We start from the raw sequence: 22,412 nt of genomic DNA on the forward strand, positions 1-22,412 counted from the left end.
GTAAAATGAAATCTTTGTTTATTTTATGTTTGCTTACTGTGTCCTAGCTTCTTGTTTTGTTTTGATATGCCCAAATTGGCTGCTCAAGTGAGCTACTTTGATTATTGGTGCCTTTGAAGCTCTAACATTCTGTCACCAGCTGGTTGGAGCTGTTACTAGGTATGTGAGCCCAGGAGTCTGTTTACTTTTCTTGTATGGATATAGCTCAGGTGCCCAGGTAGTCACACCAAGTGTGTGGTACAGGCTTTCACCTACAGTCTTAGACAAGCAGGGGTGATTGGTGTAGGCACAGGTATCTGGCTACAGTAGGGGGTCACACACTGAGCAAGGTAGAGCACTGACAATCATCCTTGAGCGACTGTGAGGAAAGTACGTCCCTGTTCCCTACAGTGTCTAGGTGGGTGGGTTTTGCAGCCAGAGTATGGGTGCCCAGTGCTATTGGCTGTAAGGACTGGGAGGCACCACTTATTCTTGGACCCCTGTTGAGGGTGGCTAGGTGGCGTGGGTGGAGCCTCCAGTCCTCAGGCCCCTGATATGGGTAGGTGAGGACCCTGCTTAATAGGCAGAGTAGCGTCAAACCTCACGAACCTGCCTCTCCACCATATAGCTGAAACAGTTGAAGTTAGACTTCAGGTATATACCCTGTTTTACTGTGCTAATGAGGGCCTGTGCTGTTGAAATGGGCCCACACAGGTTTATGCAGGGGAGAAAGGCATTCAAAGTCCATGGGCCACTTATGCCCATGCCTAGACAAAGGAGCTGTTTTTGCCTTGAGTTTCCAGCTTATGGGAGCCAGCAGATTATTTTTCCCCCTGTTTGTTAATTTGGTCTTTCTCCAAGGTCAGGAGGATGGCTCAGGGCACACAACAGGTCTTACTTCCAGTCCAGGGAAAGTGGCTATCACTGAAGCCAGCTTGGGGCCCAGGTGCAGAGTGGGGAGGAGTCAGTTAAATGGGAGAGAGTTTTTTCCAAAGGGGTGTTTTTGGTCCACTCGGTAGATTAGACAAAAATGCTTGTGCTGAGAGTGCCACTTTTCATTGATTCTGGAGGCAAGAGTGAACTCTCTGCCTCTTGGTCTCTCCTGATGTGGAAAACACGTCCCAAGCGCCATCACTTGCCTCGCCACGCTTGCACCAGCAGATCCAGCCTGCAGGGTGCCGGTTCCCGCCAGGTCAGGTCTGGCAACTCCTTGCTGCTTCTGAACATCTCTCCCTCTCCTAGCCACTCAGTCTGATTACTCAACTTTGCCTTTGATGTTCAGGGCTCCTAGATTGTCATATATAATAGATTCACTTGTTTTTTCTGGTCTTTGTTGCAAGAGGGACTACCAGAAGCATCTGACTACTCTTCCATCTTGGCCCCACCTCCTAAAATAAAATCTTTGACAACTTCAATCTCTTCTCCATTTATCATGATGTTGCTTATTGGCCTAGTTGTGAGGATTTTTGTTTTCTTTATGTTGAGGTGTAATTCACACTGAAGGTTGTAGTCTTTGATCTTCATCAGTAAATGCTTCAAGTCCTCTTCACTTTCAGCAAGCAAGGTTGTTCCACCTACATGTCATAGGTTGTTAAAGAGTCTTCCTCCAATCCTGATGCCATATTCTTCTTCATATAGTCTAACTTCTCAGATTATTTGCTCAGCATAGAGATTGAATAAGTATAGTGAAATGATACCGCTCTAACACACACCTCTCCTGGTTTTAAACGACAAATGACTGACTGCCTCTTGGTCTATGTACAGGTTCCACATGAGCACAACTAAGTGTTCTGGATTTCCTATTCAAAATGTTATCCATAATTTGTTATCCACACAGTTGAATACATTTGCATAGTCAATAAAACACAGGTAAATATTTTTCTGGTATTCTCTGCTCTCAGCCAAGATCCATTTGACATCAACAGTTATATCCCTCTTTCCACGTCCTCTTCTTAAATCTGATTTGAATTTCTGACAGTTCCCTGTTGATGTGCTGCTGCAACCATTGTTAAATGATCTTTGGCAAAATTTTATTTGCATGTGATATTAATGATAAAAAAAATTTTTTTTTGATACTGTTCAATAATTTCTATATTCTGTGGGATCACCTTTCTTCAGAATGGGCACAAATATGAATCTCTTCCAGTTAGTTGGCCAGGTAGCTGTCTTCTAAATTTCCTGGCATAGATGAGTGAGGACTTCCAACATTGCATCCATTTGTTGAAACATCTCAATTGGTATTCCATTAATTCCTAGAGCCTTGTTTTTCGCCAGTGCCTTCAGTGCAGCTTGGTCTTCCTCCTTCAATACCACTGGTTCTTAATCATATGCTACCTCCTAAAATGGTGAAACATAGATTAACTCCTTTTGGTACAGTGACTCTGTGTATTCCTTCCATTTGTTTACATATCATCTATGATTGCTTTCTACCTTAACAACTACAGAGTTGTGTAGTTGAAACAAAGACCATGTGGCCCACAAAGCCTGAAATAGTTATCTGTCCCTTTACATAAAAAAGTTTGCTGACACCTGATCTAAGCCATCAGTGCCTTTTTTTTTTTTTTAACCATCCATCTTAAACTTCTGATCACAAAATGCCATGTACTAACTTCCCATTTCCTCTTTCTTCTTAGACTGTATGGAGAAAGATAATATGTATACTGCTGTACTGAAAAACTCAGAAATAGCAGAATAAAGAAGGACAAGCCCAGATGGCAGGCAGGAGACCTGTGTTCATCTGGAGCAAAGTTAAATCATTTTACTTTCTCTAAGCTTTTGTTGGACTGAATGATCTCAAAAATCCCTAAAATTGTTGAGTATGATGAGTCTAGAGTATGATTATTTTCTTAAAAATAACTAGCATTGTGTATGAAGAGAAAAAAAAATTAAAATAACCTATATTTTAAAAATGATTATTTTCTTAAAAATAACTAGCATTGTGTATGAAGAGAAAAAAAAATTAAAATAACCTATATTTTAAAAATCACTATAGATATAGGGTAATTGTCTCAAAACTTCCATTTTCTAGGTTAATCTTCCTATTTATATTTTTGCCTTCCCTGCCTCATTTCCCAGCACCCTCTACCCCAACTGGAAACCCTGGTGGCATAGTGGTTAAGAGCTACAGCTGCTAACTGAAAGGTTGGCAGTTCAAATTCACCAGGCACTCCTTGGAAACCCTATGGGACAGTTCTACCCTTCCTATAGGATTGCTATGAGTGGGAATCGACTCAACGGCAATGGGTTTTTACGAGTTTTACCCAGCCAAACTTGTCTACAAATTTCAATTTTTCCTGATATTCACCTGGAGTATTTATTTTTTGGAAGCTTTCCTCACACTGCTGCCCAATCTGCAACCTCTTTCCCCTTGCCCCTTCCTATCCCTGTAATCCCACCTAATCCATGAGCTGAGCAGTGTACAGTGATCACTATGGTGCTTTTTCCCTAAGCCAACATTTGACTCCTAGAAAAGAATCTATTTGTTATTTTTAATCATATCCAGATCATAAACTCCTCAAGAGCCAGGACTCTGTGGTAGACATGTCTGTAACTCCCACGGCACCTTTCAGACATCAGGTGCTGAGCAGAAAACTATGACTTGATAGAATATATTCTGAAGACGTTTGCTTACATTCTCAACAGACTGTAACTTTTGTTCCTCCTCCTCGGTCCAATGGGTTTTGTAAACCCAAGGCTCTGCTATTGCGGATGTCCAAAGAGGCACGTGGGTGGACACAATCCTTGGGAGATAATCTCTCTCGAGAGAATAGCACAGTGTAAAAGCAGCTCCCTGGTATTGCTTGGCTCCTTCTGTGGTGTCCTGCTGTGCTTTCTCCTTCTGAGAAAACCTCTCTGAAGGCAACTTTAGAGAAGGGGAGACAGATCCTCAGCAAAGGCACAGCCACCCCTGATGTGAGGAATGAAAGGTCTGAGGCTGCAGGAGTTTGAGAAAAGTTATCATCCTGTCCAGGTTCTGGCAGAATGTGTGCAAAAACACATCTTCTTGAGCATCTGAATACATCCACAACACACAACCACAAAGACACTATTCTCTGAAGAGGTGATGGCAGGTCCATACACAGAAGTAAAGGTAGAGGATCTGCCATGGTAAGTTGATTGATTTGCATCAAAATCAATTTTATTTTGGAATGCAATGGCTTGTCCCCATTCCTGGACAAATGAGGAGAAGATGGAAGAATAATGGAAGATCAAGTGGAAAAGAGGATTCATGAAGCTACTAGAATTGTATCTCGAGTACACTAATGCATCCCCCCTGCAGTCTGTTTACTGTTGTATCGCTAACACCACAGTGTTGGCATAACTTAGATACCCCAAAAAATGTCTGTTCAATGAAGGAAGGGCCTCCACTTTAAATTCCTAAAATAGATAATAGTATATTTATGTCCATTTAGATTGTATGTTTGTATGTGATTAAGTCACTCATATGTAGCAGTTGATACACATGCCTTGAGTACTTTTCCAATATGGCTAATTGGTGACATCAGTTAGAATACTTCCCAGATACAACATTAGGGCAAATACTCCAGATGATGTTAAAATTGATTGGCGAGACTCAGTAATAGATGGACTTAGGTTTTTATCTCTTTGCAACATCAGCATCCATTCATCAATTACTTTTGACATTGTTTCATCATGAAATCCTTTGACACATGCACACTTTAATAACTTTGGTTTAGTTTTGATTAAAAAATAATCTTTAAACAGTGTTTGAACCCTTGTGCTCCTGCCTGTGTACACTAACTTCTTTAAAAAGATCCTGAAAGGGAAGGAAGGGGAATAAGAAACAGCACCTGTAATGAGTAAATATAATTCTAATTAACTATCAGAATTAAGTCCAACTCAACTATGAGAAGAAAACGCACAGTTTTATCCATATAACGCCATCTCCATATTTCATCTTTATTTATTTTGTTGTTGTTGAGACTATACACAGCAAAACATACACCAATTCAACAATTCCTACATTACCATTAATTATGGTATTTTATGCAAATAACGCGCACCCTGCAACCCCCCATGCGTTATTTTTGTGTGTTTGCACACCCAGCAACCCCCCATGTTACTTTCAGAAGCATGCTATACCAATATTTTTTTACATGTTGCGTACTTCAGTTTCAATTTCAATTACCTTTTTTCTTTTCTGTCCAAGGGATTTAATGTTAAGTCTTCGCCTTGGTGCCTATTGACAGGAAGGTTGGTTCCCAGCAGCACATGTTCACCAGCTGACCCTCAAGTTTCTAAAGCAGCCCCTCTCCCCCGCAGGATTCTTTCCCTGCCCCACAAACCAGCTTTCTCCAACACAGGAAGAAATCACTTTCTCTGCCCCAGAAACAGCCCTCCGGGGGCAGCAGGCCCCAGCCCAGGAGGAGTGCTGGTCTGCACAGGCAGGCCAGAGAGACCACTCAATGGGTGAGGCCTGCATGCAGCTGTATGCATTCCTTCCCACGGTCCGTTGGCTGGCCACACCGCTGGGCGGTTTAAACGTCCTACCCTCGCGGGCGCAGAGGGGTCTCATGCCCCTAGCTCAGAGGAGACAAATCTGACTGGCCGCCAGGGGGCCCCGTGGGGCCAGAGCAGTGTGCGCTGCGTCTGCACCATCCTGCTGCCCAGCGTCTTCTCGGACTGGCACCAGACCAGGGCGCACGTGGGCAACTGGCGGACCAGCCTGTGCTCTGCCTGTGACAGCCCGGCACATGCGGTCCTCTGCCGCTCTCCGTGGAGATGTGCCTCTGCACAGATAGGCTACGTGGAACTCCAAGGCTCTCAGGTCTGGCGGCCAACTGTCCCAGAGCAAAGGCACTGTCTGAATTGTTTACCTATTACCAGGGTATTACCAAACTCCATCCATGACTTCTTGACTATGGCTTATACCTTTATTGTATGAATTTGATCAAAAGTGACATTTTCAGACTATTGAACTAGGGTGAATGGGGCCAAAATCCTCTTCAGGAAATGTCACAAGATATGTGCAGTGTATGCATGGGCCCGCTGTCCCAGAATTTTTTTTTACATAATTTCAGCATTTCTGACCATTACATGTGTGTGCATGTTATTTACATGGGCACGCAATTTGTGAAAAAATATAGTACATTCTTCAAGTTATGCAACCGTTCTCATCCTTCTTTTTTGAGTTGTTCCTCCCACATTGACATAAATTCACTGCCCCCTGAGATACCTATCTAATCTTTCAAGTTGCTGTTATCACTTTGATACTACAGAGATTGTTCTTTAAAGAGCATAATGCTCAAGGCAGACACTTTTTAATAAGACCTGAGAGGAAATTTTTGGTTTAAGATTTAAAGATGATCTTAGGGCAATAGTTTCAAAGGTTCATCCAACCTTCACGGCTTCAGGAAGTCTGAAGTCCATGAGAATTTGAAATTCTGCTCTCCGTTTTCCCCCCTTTTGATCAAGATTCTTCTACAGACTGAACCAAAATGTTCAGTAATGGTAGCTGGGCACCATCAAATTCTTCTGGTCTCATGGCAAAGGAGGTGGTTGTTCATGGAGGCACTTAACCACACATTCCATATCCTCCTCCTATTCCTGACTCTTCTTTTTTCTTCTGTTGTTCCAGGTGAATAGAGACCAATTGTTGTGCCTTAGATGGCTGCTTGCAAGCTTTTAAGATCCCAGGCACTACATAATGAACTAGGAGGTAGAACAGAAGCACTAAACATGTTATTAGGCCAGTTAACTGGGGTGTCTCTTGAAACCATGACCCTAAACCTACAAACCAAAAAACCAAATCTCATGAGGTTTTTGGTTGTACATAAGTAGCCTCGGCAGCTACTTTTTGTTGTAAATATATCTATCACACACCTTTTGCCAATTCAGCTTTTTACAGGTGTACAATTTATAGACAGCAATTACAATAATTGGCTATGCAACCCTACTCTTAATTTTAAACTATACTCAGGATTCAGGAAGATTCTGTATAAACAGAAGGAACAGGTAGGTTCACACAAAGAGGTGCATATACTGGCAAGCTGACATGTACAAATATAGACACCTCTAAACAGGGCTGTGAGGGGAGAACCACGTCAATGCTGATCAATTATTCATCATCTGCTCTGCAGAGTGAACACTATCAGGTAATGATCTGTAATTATTAATAAATAATTTAATCTTTAATAGCTCTGAAATGAAATGCTTAATTGCATCACAACATAATTAATGGAATTAGCTGCAATGTTTAAAATGAGAGATTTTTTTCCTCCAATCTTTCTTTTCCACATTTTCTTTGCTCCAAATGCTGATAACTCAGAGGATAAATAGGGCGATTAAACTCTAAGTGTGTGTGTGTGCATGTGTGTGTGTGTGCGTGTTAGCATGGGAATGTATGTGTGGTTTTCTGCGAATCTTGATATCCAAGGTATTCTAGGAAGTGGAGAAGTAGGCTTCAATGCTTCATTCTTGACAGTAACCCTAGCAAAGATTTCCCTTCAGGTTGCTGCACTATTTAATTCAGGACGTGCAGAGCTCCTACTATGTACCATTTATGGTGATCTGTGTGTTGCTGTGATGCTGGACACTATGCTATAGGTATCTCAAATGCCAGAAGGGTCCCCCACAGTGGACAGGTTTCAGTCGAGCTTCCAGACTAAGACTAGGAAGAAAGATCTAGTGATCTATTTCCAAAATTAGCTAATGAAAATCTTATGTCTTATTGTCTGACTCACTTGCTTTGAACATAACATCAGGAAGAATCAATTGTTAGAGAAGGATACTGCGGTTGTTGACGAGCCAATGCAGGCAAGAGAGACTCTTGGTGAGACGGATTGACACAATAGCTTCATGGTGGACTTGAACATACCAGTGATTGTGAGGACGATGCAAAGGCTGAGCAACGTTGCATTCTGTTGTACGTGAGGTCACCAGGAGCTCGGGGTGACTTAAAGGCAGCTCTCTACCTGCCTACGTACCTGCCTATCTATCTATTTACCTATCTATCTAATACGCACAAAGCCTTGTGTAGCCGATGGGAGGTGACTACAAACAAATAAGATGAACTCCTGGCCCTTTGGAGTTTATGGTCTCCTGGAGGAATCAAAGTTATAATAAAATGCAAAATACAGACTGTAATTTACACACATGTTGGTAAAACTGGAAAAGAACAAGAGCAAGGTCATGAAGAAAAAGATCAGTGAAAATATGAAGCTGTGTGGACCCCAATGCCTCCTAGAACCCAGGTGCCACCCACCACAAGGATCCATCAACATTATCACTCCCGGGCACATAGTGGTTCACAAAACTTTAAATATACCCACATGATCACTCAGCTTTCAGACTTTCTCTATTTGGCTTCTTTTTGGGAATCCAGGCTTCCCCCTCTTGCTTCCTACCTGCCCCCTTAAGCCTTCTGTTATAGGCCCTTAAACCTTGTCAATCCTTTAAGGAAACTTCAAAATGGGCAAGTCTGAGGAGCTGCAGATTTGGGGAGGTCACTGGGAATGCATTCATCTGGAAGTAGTGAGTTGGGAGGGGAGATAGTCAGGGATGGGCAAACATAAATAAAGAAACAAGGATTCAACTGGGTGGGGTCAAAGGCAAGGCAGGGACATAGGCACCAGCGGGGTAGAAGTGTGTTCAGGGTGGAGGTCCAGACGGTGGCTGGAGACATTTTCTAGAGGATTTTAGATTTGTCATCTGCATCTACCAAAATCTGTGCCAGGTGACATTCTAGGTACTTTCAGATACTTACTCATTTAATCTTTCAACAATCATGTGAAAGAGGTGCTACCATTATTCCTATTTTATAGAAGAGGAAACTTAAAGCACACAACAGTTAATTTTCCCCTAGGAAGTACAACTAGCCAGTCCTAGAACTGAGATTTTAACTCAATAAGTCTCACGCCACAGCCTCAATTTATAGAGCAGAAAATGGAAGCATAATTTAGAGACTTCAAGAGACTTGTCCAAGTCGTGTATCTACGCAACTCTACCAAAAGTTGGCTTGGTCTCAATTCTTCGTTCTCTGATAGAAGTATCATATACCCACAGCCTTTCCAAGGTGTGAGGGTGGAAGAAATGTACTTCGCCATCTCTCAACCTTGGACTTGCCATGAGGCTTGCTTTGTCCAAAGGGATGTTAATGGATGTGACTTGAGTAAAGGCTTGAAATATGCTTGTGTGGTTGGGTTTACACTCTTGTGCTTCTGCCTTTCTCTGTGAGTAGAACATATTTCAGAGAGTCGCCAGTTTGAAGAAGTTCAAGGACATGTACAGCAGACCTGGACCCAATACTAAGCTTGAACCCAGACTTAGCCAAACACAGCAGAGGTCGGTTGAGCTCCAGTGGCCGGGAGATCTGTAGCCTGAAGCAGAGCTACCCCAGCTGACAGCATGGAAATAAAAGCTTATTGTTGTATGCCATTGGGATTTTGTGGCTGTTTGTTATGTGGCCTTACTGTGACAATGGCTGACTAATACAGCTCTCTCATCCCACCCTCAGGCATTCTTTGATATGTACATTTAATTTTCTTTTTCTTTCAGTATTACTTATAGTGCCATGCAAGGCAGCTTCAAGAAAAGTTCCCAAGCCCTTATTCCAACCAGATGGCTCCCCTCAAGCACTTCTGGTGTAAAATTCTGGACCAATCACTGCATTTCTAGCAGTTAGTAAAGCTGGAATGCAAATCCATCTTTTTGACTCAGAACCCCAGCTTTCAGCCACTGAATTAGAGGACCCATCAAATATGAATGAATCCACGCCCAAGTCCCAAGCTTAAAGCGCCTGCCAATGGCTGTAGGCAATGGCCCTCTGCCTCCAGAATCATTCATACCGCCTCTAAATTGTCCACTCCTGCTATTCCTTTTTTCACCTCTTTTGTCTCTGATAGCCTTTGTCTGACTCTATGCTTGACTCCCATTCTTCATGTAGCCCTGAAACATGGATGACTCGAGTTGTGGTTACTTTCCCATTTCTGGACTCAGCGCTTGCTCTGGGATACAACTTCCAGGATGCTCCCTTCTTTCTTTAGCCCCAACACACTTCAGTCTCAGGTAAGAAACTCTCTTGTCTATGAAACTGCTCCCAGCTTGGACCCTCTCCCTTCCATCTGGGGAGGAAGGTCAGATATCCTGAGCACAGAAGCAGGTTCAGCTCAATCCCAGATTCTACGGAGCATGTACACAATTGAACTGCCAACTTACAGATGATCAAAAGTGTCATTGTGTCAGTTGAGCAACAATGGAGGGAGGGCTGTTTGGCAGGAGCCAGTACAGAGTCCAACTCACCAGATAATCTGTGATACTAAGGCACAGGCAGATACAAAAAAGCCAGGAGGCTGGATCCAGAATCCAGAGATCAGGAAGATGGCAGGCATGGCACTTACTAAATAGGAATGGAAGTTCCGTCATATTGCCCATTGGATGGGGGTAGTTTGGTTAGAGGGGATTCGTCTGGCCATTGTCCAATGGATGAGGGTATTTTTGTTAGAGGGGGACTGTTCTGGCCAAGGCAGAAGCAAGGATGAAGGTTATGAGAGGCCATGTTTTTGCAAGGATTTTTCCATCATTTATCACTTTTTCAAACCAGCCATTTCACCCTGGCTAATGATGGAGGTCGATCCTAGGGAGCCAGACTGTCTCTAGAGGCGCCTGCCTGTCCCATTCTGGTCACACTCCGTCTGAACACCCGACTGCTTTCAGCATGCTGAGCTTATTTTCTCACATTTCCATATCCTTTTATATTTATAGTGCAGTGCTCAGTCATTTTAATTCAAGCTTTTAGTGCTAAAAGGTAAAAGAGGTTATTGGATTTCTCTTTATACCAGCCAAAAGCATATTTCCCTTCCCCTCTTCCCAGTCACTAACAAATTATTATTATTATTACGAAAAGAAAAATGCTCTCTGTGCCTTAGATTATGTCTCATATAAGGTATGCTTTAAACATGTGGTACACATTATCCTACAGGATCTATTTACTATCTCTGGTTGTGTAAAATACACTGTTAGAGGGCAGATGGGATTTTTTCCAGGGTTATTCCAAGAATAGGGTAGGATTTAGAATTCATTCTCCTACCTTTCTAGTTGAGTGTTAGTTCAAAGAACGCAGTTACTGCTACCCTCGCACTATTAGGCTGCAGTTACTTACCTGAACATATAAAGCCATGGTGCCTTAGAACTGGACCTTCGAGAGGCTCCCATCCAAACCTTTCATTGAATGGTAAAGAAACAAGGACCAGGAAAGGAAAGCGTATCTGGTACTTCAGAGTCTAGACCCAAATTCCACAAGGATTCTTTTTTTTTTTTTTTTAAGTGGGGAAGGCAGTGAAGTGTAGGTTAGGAGCTTAGGTTTGGTTTCTACCTCGACATTCAATAGCCTTGAGCAACTTACATAACCTCTCTAAATCTCGGGGTTTCACATCTGTAAAATGGAGATAAAATAACACCTTCCTTATAAGGCAGTTGTGATGTTTACATGAGATCATGCATTTAAAATGCTCATCATAGTGTCTGGCATATAGTAAGGTCTTAATAAATGTTGCTTGCCTATGAATAACCTATAGTATGACCAGAGGAGAGTGACCAGGAGAGTAAGGAGGTTGAAACCATGCCTTAAAGACAGGAATTTTAATCAATTTTTTTTAATTTTAATTTGAGGATGTTTATCCTCAAGATAAGATATAAAAGAAACACACCACTTCTCTTAAACATTTTAGAGACTCTTCTGTACAGAGGGATTAAAGTTTTCTCTTGGCTCCAGATGCCAGAACTGATAACACACAGCTTTGACCACGTTACTCAAAGTTCAAAAACCTTCAAAAATTCTCAATGACCTATGGGGTCAAATCCAACAAGTCATCCGTGGTGCTCTTTATTTGGCCCTTGCAATAGTTTCCAACCTTAATTCATATGACTCCCCGTCATGAACTCTATGTATCAGTCAAACAGAACCATTTACTGATGCTTACACCATCTATGGTTTCTTTTCTCCACATCGTTAGTTGTTCTATTCATTCTTCACCATGATCATCCATTTATCAGAAACCCCTTTCCCCCAGCAAGGCTCTGAAAAACGTAGCCAGAAACGAGCTTGCACTCCTCTGATCCCCCATAGTATTCACACTTTTATGGCTCTTGGCTCTTTACACCTGGGATTATGTTAGTTACATGCCTCTCCCACCAGTCTACAAGTGATATGAGTAAAGGCCCTGTTTGGTTTCCCAGCAATGCCTGGTGCAGTGTCCTAGGGACCAAGGAAGTGCCTGGAGGCAGAGCTGCATTCCTACCCTACAAACTTTGACCTAGAGACTTTCCCCTAACCTCTCCAGCCCCATCCCTCCTTTGTGAAATGGGAGTAATAGAACCTTCTGTTGGATTTAGCATGACTTCAAGTCATTGAGTGCCTGCCTTGCCACCCACAGCCACCCTGTTTGGTTCTTGAGCTCACTCACTCTTTACTCCTAGCTGAGACCTCTGCCACCCTGGTAAGCTGGGCAAGGCTATGCACTAATCTTGTGGATACCCACATGCCCATTCTTCTTCCTTAAGGTCTAGGCCAGAGTTAGATGTGAGCAGATTAATCATGCCCTGTTCCCCTGGGTCCACCTTAGTCCCCAATCCCTCTTCCATAAGAGGTGAATGAAGCAGAAGAAGAAGAAAAAAATGTTGAATATTTTGCTCTTCCTTGGTAACATTTTACCTTCCTTGTGGTTGCTGTTGTTTTTAGGTACCACTGAGTCGATTTTGACTCATAGCAACCCTATGTGACAGAGTAGAACTGCCCCATAGGGTTTTCTAGGCTATAATGTCAACAGTAGCAGATTGCCAGGTCTTTCTCTAGCAGAGCTTCTAGGTGAATTTGAACCACCAGCCTTTTGGTTAGCAGCTCAGTGCTTAACCATTGCACCACCAGGGCTCCTTACCCTCCTTTATGAAGACCTAATTTTATGCCCTTCGTACGCATTCATACAAGGACCCTTCTTTAAGTGGCACAGTGGTTTAGTGCTATGGCTGCTAATCAAAAGTTTGGCAGTTCAAATCCACCAGGTGCTCCTTGGAAACTATATGGGGCAGTTCTACTCTGTCCTATAGGGTCGCTATGAGATAGAATCCACTTGAAGGCAATGGGTTTTGGGTTTTTGTTTTTGTTTTAGGAGGGGGAGTCTGATCTGAGGGTCTCCTGTATCACAAGGTTACTGTGAATATGAAATGAGATAATTAATGTGAAATAGCTTCCACAGTGGTGCTGAAAAGGCATTCAAACAAGGTTTATTCTCTTCCTTACTTTGTATTAAAAATTAGCAGGAAATAATAAACATCTCTGGCAAAATGAAATAGTGACTAAGCCAAACCAAACTCTTTGCTGTTCAGTCGATTCCGATTCATAGCAACTAGTGACTGAAAACAAGCAAGAGCCAATGGTTGAAAGTTACATAAAAGCAGATTCAGTTAAATAGTAGATCTTCCAAACAACAAAAACTACCGGCACCTGGAGGAACTATTCAGCACTAAGGAAGTAACCCTTTGAAGATACTTAGGAAGAGACCAGTTAACCACTTGTCAGCAATACTGTAGCTGATGATCACGTTGTGGGGGTGGCATTGGACTGATGACCCATTTCTTTTTTTATTTTATTTATCCATTTATTTTTATTGAAATTTAGATGAAGGTTTAGAGAACAAGTAAGTTTCTCATCAAACAGTACACACATTGTTGTATGACATTGGTTAACAACTCCACGACATGTCAACACTCTCCCTTCTCAACCCTGGGTTCCCTATTACCAGCTGTCCTGTTCCCTCCTGCCTTCCAGACCCTGTCCCAGGGCTGGTGCACCTCTTTAGTCTTGTTTCGTTCCATGGGCCTGTTCGGTCTTTGGCTGAAGGGTAAGCCTCATTACTGTGCTGAAACGGTGTTCGAGGGCCATACTCTCGGGGTTTCTCCAGTCTCTGTCAGGCCGGCAAGTCTGGGCTTTCTTTTTGAGTTAGAATTTTGTTCCACATTTTTCTCCAGCTCTCACAGGGACTCTCTATTGTGATCCCTGTCAGAGCAGTCAGTGGTGGTAGCTGGATACCATCTTGTTCTGAACTCAGTCTGGTGGAAGCCGTGGTACATATGGTCCATTAGTCCTTTGGACTAATCTTTCCCTTATATCTTTAGTTTTCTTCATTCTTTGCTCCACTGAGACCAGTGGAGTATCCTAGATGGCTGCTCACAGGCTTTTAAGACCAGAGGCGCTACTTACCAAAGTATAATGTAGAACATATTCTTTATAAACTATGTTATGCCAATTGAGCTAGATGTTCTCTGAGACCATGGTCTCCACAGCCCTCAGCCCAGCAATTCGGTCCCTCAGTGGTAAAAACGACCCATTTCCGAGGTTCTTGGATTTGGGCTGTAAAACAAGCATGGATCATCCAGGGATCAAGGCTCAGGCAACAAGTGTTCCTAGAGCCATGTTTGGATGTCCTTTCCAGGTACCAATCTCTATGTCCTGGCCTTCCTAAACATTTAATTCCAGCCAAACTAATCTGCCTACTGTCCTCTAAAAGCTAATTGTACTTGTACCCTTTCCCCTACCTGATATGGCCTCCCTATTCCTTTTCCCAATCTTAATCTTTTTTTTTTTTTTTATTCCTTTTCACCAATCTTAATCTTACTTATCATTGAAAATCCAGCTAAAGGTCAAAATCTTATGTGAAACCTTCTCAAATTATATATCCTGAGGCCACCCATTGCACTCTGAAATCCTACCACATTCTATCTTCAAAATACCACCCATTACCTGACCACTTCTCACTACCTCCATGGCTATGTCTAGTCCAAATCACCATCATCATCTCTTTCCTGGATTACTGCAGAGCTTCTTAACAGTTTTCCTTGCTTCCCCTGTACCTCCCTGTGGTCTGTTTGCAACACAACAGCCAGAATAATCTTTTCAGAACTTAAGTAAGATCGTGTTATATTTTTGCTCAAAACTTTGTAATAGTTTTCCATTTGATGCCGAGTAAAGCCAAAGTCTTTATCACAGCCTCCAAGACACTACATGACTTGGCCTCCAATTACCTTTGGGGCGTTTTCTCCTACTGCTTTCTCCTTGTTCCAGTCTCACTCACTTCCTTGCAGAGCTTTCCTTAAGACCCTTCATTGGCTGTCCTTCTCTAACTGGGGTGCTCTCTCCCAGATGTGATGCCATTGTCCCCACTTCCTTCAAGTCTTTGCTCAGCTGTCACCTTCTAAATGAGGCTGACCCTGACCCCACCCCATATTTAAAATGTCAATCCATTCCTCTGTCACCACCACCCTGACACTTTTTTATACTCATATACCCACTGCCGTTGAGTCAATTCCAACTCATATCGACCCTATAGGACACGGTAGAACTGCCCCACGGAGTTTCCAAGGAGTGCCTGGTGGATTTGAACTGACAGCCTTTTAGTTAGCAGCTGTAGCACTTAACCACTACACCACCAGGGTTTCCATACTTTTTTATGGCACTTACAATCTTATAATTAACTATCTAATTAAGTTTATTTTTATTATCTAACTTCTCTATTAAGTTGATTTTATGATTCAACTTTTTATATTTCTAAGTCTAGCTTTTGTAAGTAGTTCATAAGCTTCTAAAAGGTAAAATTGTCTCTATTACTCTTTAAGTGTGTATCATAGCTTTTTGAACTTAACAGAAGTTCCACAAGATTTATTGCTAAGATGGTCCCACATGAACGAGACAGCTGTTTGGGGTGGCTCATTTGAGCAGGAAAGCTCATTCTTTGATACCTTGCTTGGAAGGAAATCCCTTCCTAGTGAGAAAAAAAAAAAAAAAGTGAGGGAGACATTTATTAAGCACCAACTGCTAACAGAACCCGGTCTCAAGCTCTGGTATAAAACTTTATAGGTGAAACTTCTGTTTTCTTACGGAAAAGGGGAGCTAGGTCGATGATTTAGATGATCCAAGGCTCTGTGTTTTCTCTGGCCAGAATTAACCCAGAACAGAATTCGTGCATTACCTAGATAATCTAGGAAAAGATGTCTGTGGGAGAGGCTTGTATAACTTACAAATTGTTCATTTTGAATAGTGGTCTGAATTTTTATTGCTATTGAATTCTTAAGTCAAATTTACTTGCCTATGTAATGCGTTTTGGTTACGTGGAGGCTGTCGGAGAGATGAAACTCATTTTTCTGCCTGTGGAGGAAGGAAGGAAAACACCGCTGTCTGGCCCAACTAGGCCAATTCTAAAACTGAAAGAAAAAAAGCAGTGGGCCTCAGTGGACCAAGCTCTGTGGGGACTTTGCCTACCATGCTGGGAATGCTCTGATGCTGCTTCTCACCCTTGTCTGCCCCTGAATCCAGAGGGACCCCTCCACACAAGCACATCCATTATGGCTTTACCATAAGATTTTCTTTCCTGTTGCCCAAAGACCTGCATTTCAAAGGACCTCCCTGTCACCCCAGAATGGATTTAGGTTTAGGTATGAGGGAGAATATAACTGTTCCGACATCCATTATGCAGGGATTTTGTTTACATGCAATTATTAATGATAAGAATAATAAACATTTATTAAGCTCAAGCAGAATATTTGACTCAGGCAGGCATAGCACAGAAGTAAGGGCAGTTCCAACCTGGTAGCTAGTGAGTATACAAGCCTATCTTGCTCTGTCTTTGCAGAACTGCTGTTCACTGCAGAGGGTACAGGATGCAGTCAAAAGACCACTGACTGCGAGTCCCTAACGTGAGGTTGCCATTTTGGCTCTGGCACACTCTTGCTGAATGGCCTTAAGTCTCTTGATCTCTCTGGGATTTGTCATTTTTAAACACTATATTCCAGTGGAAAAGCAAAGATGTCGCCTTGAAGACTATGGTGCGCCTGACCCAAGCCATGGTATTTTCAATCACATCATATGCATGTGAAAGCTGGACAATGAATAAGGAAGACCAAAGAAGAATTGACACCTTTGAATTGTGGTGTTGACAGAGAATATTGACTATACCATGGACTGCCAAAAGAATGAACAAATCTGTCTTGGAAGAAGCATGACCAGAATGCTCCTTAGAAGCAAGGATGGTGAGACTGTGTCTTATATACTTTGGATATGTTGTCAGGAGGGATCAGTCCCTGGAGAAGGACATCATGCTTGGTAAAGTACACAGAAAAGAGGAAGACCCTCAATGAGATGGATTGACGCAGTGGCTGCAACAATGAGCTCAAGCATAACAACGATTGTAAGGATGGCGCAGGACTGGGCAGTGTTTCATTCTGTGGTACCTAGGGTCGCTATGAGTCGGAACCTAGTCAACGGTACCTAACAATGGATGACACATATATAAAACCCGCAAATACGTATTGGAGAGTTTTAAAATGAAGCTATTCTGGTTTCAGCAAGGAGAGAAGCCTGGTGCTTTCCTAGATGACCCCCGCATCCTCTAGCCTGGCACTTGCATCCCCTGTTCCCCTCCCAGCCCAGGCTGAGAGTCCCCCTCCAGCTCTTATGCTGCTCTCTGGTCCTGCCTTCTCTATTGCCAAGCACCAGGCAGGGAAGTCCTGGATTCCCACATGTCCTGGCTGGCAGCTACGATTTCTCCCTTAGCACGTTCCGTACCACTCTATTTTAAAATGTATCATTTTGTGTTATTCTTATTTCTGTATTTGTTTGTCTTACCCACTAGACTGTGAGATCCTCAAGGACAGAGAATATGTTTTATTCATCTTTGTTTTTCTTACAGTGCTTATCATGATGCCTGGCCAGAATAGGTCTCAATAAACGTTGTTGAATGAATGCCCCTCTGAAAATTCCCTATATGTCTGCAGCCAGTCTTGCAGTGAACTCTTGATTTCTTCCTCTTTTTTCTTAGCCTCTACATTCTAGTCCTTGGTTGAAGTAGAAAGGATAAGGTTTGCACAAAAGTGCAAAGTGCTTCAATCAATAACCCAGAGAGTGGGCACAGAAGGAACGCCTATTGACGAATGAATGTCTAAAAGGAGTTTTCACAGCCCATCCCTGTCTAGTGCGGCTGCTCCTGGCTATCCTTCCTAAGCTTAATGCTGCCTCCTACCATCACTACTCCTTACTGCTGGCAGACAGCAGCAGGCTAAGTTCTCTTGCCTTAGAAGTGCTGCTCCTTTCCCAAGGCCACTTGGCTCACTAAGGTGACTGAGTGCCTGTTTTGTGTCCTGGGACATCTAGCATTTTGAGCTATCCTACTAATCCATGGAATAAACCATTAGTAGGACCAGAATAAAGAATAGGTATTTCCTGATTATCAGATAAATGGACCACAAACCTAGGTAAAAAGGACTAAAGGGCCCAAGGCCTCCCTTTAGCCCTCATCACTTTCTTTCTTCAACCCTCGCCCCTCAAAGGCGTGTTTCCTACGTCTTTGTGTCTGTTCACAGGTAAATCCCAATCATCCACTACTTCTCGTCAGTGGTTTGTATCACAACCCTTGTCGTTTATTTCTTCCTCATCCACTCCTAGGGAAGAGTGTGAACTACAAACTGGTCAAAATAGAGAAAGCCACAGAAAAAAAGAAAAGAAACAAAAGACTTAGGCCTTCTATAAATTCCATAATTAAACCTTGATTTTTTAAAAAAGAATCTTGCATAGCAATCTTAATTATTAAGTTTTTATCATGAGCTGGGCATAAAACCACGCCCACTGCTGTCAAGTTGATTCTGACTTACAGTGGCCCTATCGGACACACACAGTAAAACTGCCCCATACGGCTTCCAAGCCTGTAATCTTTAGGGAAATAGACTGCCATATCTTTTTCCCATGGAGCGGCTGATGGGCACAGAGTTATAAATACACCAGCACCAGTTGCTATGAAGTAGATTATGACTCACTGCAACCCCATGTGTTTCAGAGTAGAACTATGCTCATATGGTTTTCAATGGCTGATTTTTCAGAAGTAGATCACCAGGTCTTTCTTTTATCTCTCAGTGGACTCAAACCTCCAGCCTTTCGTTTAGCAGCTGGGTTCATTAACCATTTGCGCTATTCAGGGACTTCGCTTTAAATATTTAAAAAAAAAAAAAAAAAAAAAAAACCATTGCCATAGAGTCGATTTTGACTCATAGTGACCTGATAGGACAGAGTAGAACCACCCCATAGGATTTCCAAGGAATGTCTGGTGGATTAGAACTGTCAGCTTTTTGGTTAGCAGGCGAGGTCTTAACCACTGTGCCACCAGAGCTCCTTGCTTTAAATATAGCATCCATTTAATACTTTTAATGGCATCCTAAATGGAGTAGGTGATATTATTCCCATTTTGCAGATGAGGAAATCAATCCTTAGAGCCTTATCAGTTTCTGAAAAAAAAAAAAAAAACAGCTGATAAAAAGCAAAGTTGGGTTCATATATTGGCTTCACCATTGTACAATTTTCTTCTGCAAACACCACCCCGCATGTCTTCCTGAGCCATGGTGCCTGATGTTCTTCTAGTTCCACAGACCTAATTTCGGTTGGATTAGTTTTATACTAATTGGGAAAGCTTTTACTTCTACAATTACTCATCTTTTCCGTCATAACTCATCTTAGCTTTTGTGCTCAGCTTTCCCCAGAATTCTCTATGTCGTCTCCCTAAAACACATGTCTGCTGCACAGGCCCAGCCTGACTTCCAGCCCTGTGGCCGCTCCTCGCAATCTGCTCTTTTCCATCAGATCCATGTTCAAGGTTCTCATGCCAATGCTGCCATCTCTTCTTAGCAAATCCCAAGTGACTTGTGCCCTCGATTCTAAATGCCCTGTTTGATGTTTGGCTAATTTGATGCAAAATTTTCTAATAAGTTGATGAAAATTTTTAGTCACTCCATTCTGCTAGTGATAACCCAAAACACCAAATCCTTTGCCATTGAGTTGATTCCGATTCATGGCCACCTCACATGACAGAGTAGAACTGCCCCTTAGAGTTTCCAAGGCTGCAATCACAGAAGCAGACTGCCACCTCTTTCTCCCGTGGAGCTGCTGGTGGGTTCGAAATGCCGACCTTATGGTTAGCAGCCAAGGGCTTAACCACTGTGCCAGTAGTGATCCTTCTGCTAGGGATACCCCATCTAAACCCATAAAATGGATTCGTTAGTAGCGAGCCTTTTGAACACCATTAACAATTCTCTCAACATTTATACACCTGCCCATCAAGTTTGAAGAACTGTGCTTTCCATACAAAACATATTCAAAAAAGACAAAGTAACGACTGAAGTGGAAAGAAGGTGGGAGGGAGGAAAGAAGGAGGGAAGACTTGTTTTGGTAAGTTTTTGATTCTTTCCCTTGTAGGAAAACAGTCATCTGAATTTCTCATTATATGAGTCTCTTATTTTCATCCACAAAACAGCTCTAACCTATTCTCTCTGGAGTGGAAAAAAGATGCTGCAAAGCCACACACCCTGCCAGCTTGGGATGCAGAAATGAGAGGGGCCTATCTTGGCAGCACAGCGGGAGGAGTGAGTGTCAGCGGAATGCAATCAGCCTACGTCAAGTCCAGTGAGGAAAACGCGAGTTAACAACGCCCCTCTGCTTGTGAAAATTGTAGTGGCTGGAAAGGAAAAATGTATCTATGACTATAGCCAGTAATAAAGTGCCTTCACTGGGAGGCGAGTTATGAGAAGAGAGACATAGTAAGCTAGATAATAGGATTTTAGGTCCAAGGGTCTAGCTGACAGAGACAAGGAAATTCACAGTGGGCTTGTCACTGGGAGCTAGTGTGGTGGAATAGAAAGGGCACAGGCCTAGATAGACTGGAGATGAAGGTCAAACACACTGCATTGCATGAGGTGGGGTGTAGGTGGTGGAGAGGGTAGGAGGTTGGAGGGTGAGGAAGGGGATAGGGACTCAGCAAATTTAACTTGTATCAGACTCAAATTTTGGTATATAAAATAGTAGCAATAATATCTACCTTGGAGCATTGTTTGGTGATTACATGAGGTATCGGAACAGTTCCTGGTAAATATTAATTGTGTCATAGATAAACACTTTTTTCCCTTTAAAATAAGCCTATGTCTTGTTTCCACCGCCCGTCTGTCAGTTTGTCATACTGCGGTGGCGTACATGTTGCTAGGAAGCTGGAAGCTATGCTACCGGTATCTCGGATTCCAGCAGGGTCATTCGTGGTGGACAGGTTTCAGCAGAGCTTCCAGATGAAGATAGACTAGGAAGAAAGGCCTGGTGATCTACTTCCGAAAGCTAGCCAACGTAAATCCTGTGGATTACAACAGAATATTGTCCAATATAGTGCTGGGAGGTGAACCCCTAGGTTGGAAGGCAATCAAAACACACAGTGGCCACAACAAGGAACTTAAACATAGCAATGATGGCGAAGATGGTACAGGGCTAGGCAACACTGTGTTCTGTTTTACATAGGGCCACCATGAGTTAGGGCTTACTCAACAGCAACTAACAACAACAACAACAACAAATGCTGTTTCTCGACATTAACACTAATTCAGCCAAAATCGCAAAGTAGAGACATGAAGGGTTAGAGTGGAAGGAAACCTGAAGGGTATCTAATCCCATACCCTCATCTTACAAAGTTAGAAAAGGAAAGCCCAGTTTGGTAACATGTTCAAAAACTTCCCAAGACCCAAAGTGATGAATGTTTATATGTGAAGGTTCAGAGAGTGGGACAGGCTGAGGGGTTATTCTAGAGCAGGAGGTCTCGCCCAAGTAGTACGGCCCCTTCCTCTTCCCCTTCCTCTACGTAGGGCCGGCCCTAAGGTTCCCTTAGGACCACCAGCATCATCACACAAATCCTATCTGTCTGTAACAGTACTTGACATGGCTGCAGGCACACACCACTAGGAGGTTGGATGGCGGTAGCCACTCACAGGATGAAGGCAACCTTGGGGTATGGTATGTTCTTTCCCCTTTATGACATGTCATGTTCTTTCCCCTTCATGACGCCAGGTTAAGAGGTCTGAGACCTAGTTTGGAACCTGACTTTAACACTTAGGAGCTGTAAGACCTTGGATGATTTAGCTGACCACTCTGAATCTGCTCATCAGGAAGTTTGGGAATAATTGAATTGTCAACCTCACAAGGCTTATTTAGGATGGAATGAGATCATACCTATGTTGACGCTGACGGCCGATTTGATGAAGTCTCCAAAGCTTTGTAAATAATGAAGTACTGTGCAAATGCAAGTGGTGTATACGTTTTAGCATGAGGTTTGATTCAGTGTCCGGCTGCAAATTGCTCAGGCATTTTCTGTTTGTATGTGGTCTTGGTGGCTCTGTTTAAACAATGAATGAAATTCTCATAAAAGGAAAAGAGATGGGGAGGGACAAAACAATTCAATTTCTTTTACATCCAATAAGAGCCCGGTTCTGCTTCCTGAAGTGCACTGGATTTTCTTCCTGTGTTTATGACCCAGCCACACATCCCCAGTCAGGGAGGCACATAGGGGACAGGCCGCAGCTCCTGTTTTATTGCTCTGGCTAACTCACCGGCCGCTGCCCTTGTCCTTTTA

The sequence above is a fragment of the Loxodonta africana genome, chromosome 19 (assembly GCF_030014295.1).
Source record: "Loxodonta africana isolate mLoxAfr1 chromosome 19, mLoxAfr1.hap2, whole genome shotgun sequence".
Classification (NCBI taxonomy): Eukaryota; Metazoa; Chordata; class Mammalia; order Proboscidea; family Elephantidae; genus Loxodonta; species Loxodonta africana.